Raw genomic sequence first — 3,538 nt, 5'->3', positions numbered from 1 at the left:
TCTCTCTCTCTCTCTCTCTCTGTCTCTGTCTCTCTGTCTGTCTCTGTCTCTCTCTTTTTGCAGCTGCGGGGGGGGGAGCTGAGCCTCTCCTCGCAGAAACGACATTTCCTTTTCGGCTAGCCGCGGGAATTCTGGGTAGTGTAGTTCGGCTTCTGTCTCGGGTCCAGGTGGGCTGCTCCTCGTGCCCTTTGAACTCAGCTGGCTTTCCGGGGCTCAGGGAAGGCGGGAAAGGGTTGCCGTTGCCCTGGCATTCCAGGCCTGACTGGGTGGAAACAGTGCAGGGCTCTGGGAGGCTCCAAGGCTGGGAAGTTTGGGGGTGGGGAGAGAAGTTCTAGGAAAAAGGTCCCCGTGTTTCTTGCTCTGTGCTGGGCTTCTGGGCACCCTGACAGGTGGTCAGGCCCGTCGGGCCCCAACTGTGATAAGCACTGTACAAGCTTGATCACTTCATCCACCATCAACCACCCCTGGGTAGGAAACCTATGGTGTGTATTTCACAGAGCAGGACTCCAAAGCTGGGAGATTCCCAAGACCTGCCCAAGGCCTCCCCGAGACAGGTATCGCAGCTGAGACCGGGGAGATCTGTGTACAGAGGTTCAAAGGGGTTTGACCCTGGATGGGGGAGGGGAGGGGGAATCGCTGTTCACCTCTCTAAGCATCTTCAAACCAGTAGCCCCACCCACACCTGGTAACTACCCACTGCCACTCCCAGGCCAGAGCATCTTGAGTGCCAGTGAGGGCAGAGATTGGAGGAGCAGAGGGTTCTGGCCACTTTGAGGTGTTTTCTTTGAGGAGTGATGAGCCAGCCCAGATCCATCTATACCAGCACCAGTTCAGGCCACAGGCAGGAAGGGGCCTGTTGAGGTGGCCACTGCCTCTTGGCCAGCTGCACCCCTGCCCTCGCCTTGCTTACTGCCATGGGGCCTCAGCCTAATGAGGGGTCATCCCTTTCCAGGTCATGGTCTGCTTACAGCCAGAAGATGGGAAGAGCACGGGTCTCCGAAGGACCCCATGTAAATTTCCATTTCCAGGAAGAAACTTTCCCTGGCCTCTACCCCACAGCATCCTCTGGGAACTCAGGGCCTCCGCAAAGCATTCTGCCCCTCTTTGACACACTTCAGCCTTCACATAATTATTATGCTAATAACTTTGGGGGTGTCCATCTCATCTGCCCACACCATCACCCCCAGTGCCTGGAACAGAGAAGACCCCCCTGGCTGGGGTGCCCCCTGAGGGCAGGGACACTGTCCCGGCCACAAGGACATGAGTGCCCCATGAACATGTGCTGAGCTGCACTTGCTCATCTGACGTGACAAGAACAGAGGCCAGAGCCCTAACCTGCTCACTAAGTGGCCAGGCCAGAGATGATTTCCTGGAGTCCTTGATGCCTGTTGGAAGTGAGGTGACACCCTGAAGCCCTGGGCTTGGTTGGCCTGGGTTTGTGATGATGATGATAAAGCACTCACTATGTGGTCTGCACTGCTGAGTGAGTATTGTCTCCGCTATCCTCCTTGACCCCAGGAAGAGGGCTGGACAGACAGACCCAGGGGTCATGTGACAGTGGCTTTCCGGAGTCTGGATGCACACTCAGATCTGGCCAAGTTCAAAGCCCACTTATTTCCTCCTCCAGGCACGCCGCCCTTGCCTGGGGGCCAGCCCCTCCGAGCCCGGATGGAAGTGACGTTAGAAAGCCCTGTGTCCGGTAAGTCCCACCAGAAGACTGCTTGGGTGCCCACGGGGTGAGCAAAATAGAAAACCCCCGTCCCTTGGCCCCAGAGCTGCATCCTCTGCTACGTCACCTCCCATGCAGTACTTGGTCTTGGGCTAGTTCGAGGGCCAGTTCTGCAGAGGGACGGCCCAGGCAGTGTCTTTTTGCCAGGCTCTGAGCTGAGGACGGGACTCCCCCGCCCGGGGCCAGCCCTGATGGACGGAGGGTCTGAAAGGGCTTGGCCCACGCCAGCATCCCCTGTCCTGGCTCCCCACTGGCACTCCAAGGTTCCAGCTGCTCCCCCCAGTTCTCAGCCCCTCCAGCCCTCCTGCAGCCCTGCTTCCTGCTCAGCATTTTCTGGAGTCTGTGGGTGTTGGGCACAGACCCACGGCTGTCTCAGCATATGTGAAGGCCCGTGATACAGCCACACGAGAGGGAAGCGCTGGCGTCTGCAGAACCAAGGAAGGGGACATCTGTTTGTGACGTGCCCAACACCACGGGGACATCCTCACGACCCCCAAAACCTCTCCCCCTCCCTCAGACCTCAGTCTCCCCAGCCTCCTCTGCCTTGATGTCACCAGTGAATGGGAAGGAGCAGGGCTCCTCCAGAGGCTCAGCCGCCACCCCTCCTCGGGGATGGTGAACCCCCCAGTGTGGCAACTTGGGAGCGCCAAGTGCTGTCGGTGGGAAGACAAGGTCCCTCAGTTCCCAGCATGGTGGCCCAGAAAGGCCGTGAAAACCCAAAGTCACACAGCAAACCAGAGGAAGAAACAATCTGACCTCACCCAGCTGGGTTTTAACACGCAGCCCCAGTGAGTCCAGAGTCCTCCCAGGTCAGCAGAAAAAGCCGGATGCAGAGTCTCCTCACTGAGCATCGCTGTAGCCAGGGCCTTTGCATGCATCACCTTCGTGGCTCTCCACGATGACCCCGTGAGCCAGTCCCGTTACCATCCCATTCCACAGGTGAGGATACTGAGGCCTGGTGAAGAGGGAGGTGTGGATGGAACCCACCCCCTGCGCTCTGAGAACTGGAGGCCGGAGGATTTGATATGGCAGGCGCTCTCACCAGCATTCCCTGCAGTTGTAGGGACCAAGATCTCAGGGCCACAGCTGGTCCTCCAAGAACTCTCAGCCTCCAAGGGTGCAGTCATCATGAGACCGGAAAGGCATTTCTCAGGTGGGAAAATCCCTTTGTTCTGCAGATGGAAATGTTAAGTGCTAGGATTCTGTTGCCCTGGGAGACAGGGTTATCTCCTTTTCTGTTTAGGACCAGGCCGGAAGCCAATGGTGAGGCTTGAAATGTCCGCCTGGGAGACGCGGGGGCAGCGTTGGAGGGCCAGGTAGGTGGCTGGAGGGGATGATGCATCAAGAGGAAAGGAGGGGCTTCCCTGGTGGCGCAGTGGTTGGGGGTCCGCCTGCCGATGCAGGGGACACGGGTTCGTGCCCCGGTCCGGGAAGATCCCACATGCTGCGGAGCGGCTGGGCCCGTGAGCCATGGCCGCTGAGCCTGTGCGTCCGGAGCCTGTGCTCCGCAACGGGAGAGGCCACAGCAGTGAGAGGCCCGCGTACCGCAATAAAAAAAAAAAAAACAAAATATAGGCAAGGAGGCTGCAGGGCCCAACTGGCACCACTGAGGCACCTCACCTCTGCAGAGAGTGGGCTCAGCCTGGCCGATCCAACACATCCAGGATCTCTGAGAGGGCTGGTCCCACAGCCTCCCTACAGATGGGGAACACGGGCTGGCAAGGTCATAGACCGGAACTAGATTCCAGGTCTCCTGGCCCCCAGGTCTGTGATAACCTCACTGTCCACAGAGGAGCAGAGGTGTGGTAT

The sequence above is a fragment of the Lipotes vexillifer genome, unplaced genomic scaffold (assembly GCF_000442215.2).
Source record: "Lipotes vexillifer unplaced genomic scaffold, Lipotes_vexillifer_v1.1 scaffold149, whole genome shotgun sequence".
NCBI lineage: Eukaryota > Metazoa > Chordata > Mammalia > Artiodactyla > Lipotidae > Lipotes > Lipotes vexillifer.
This window is presented reverse-complemented; position numbering follows the sequence as displayed.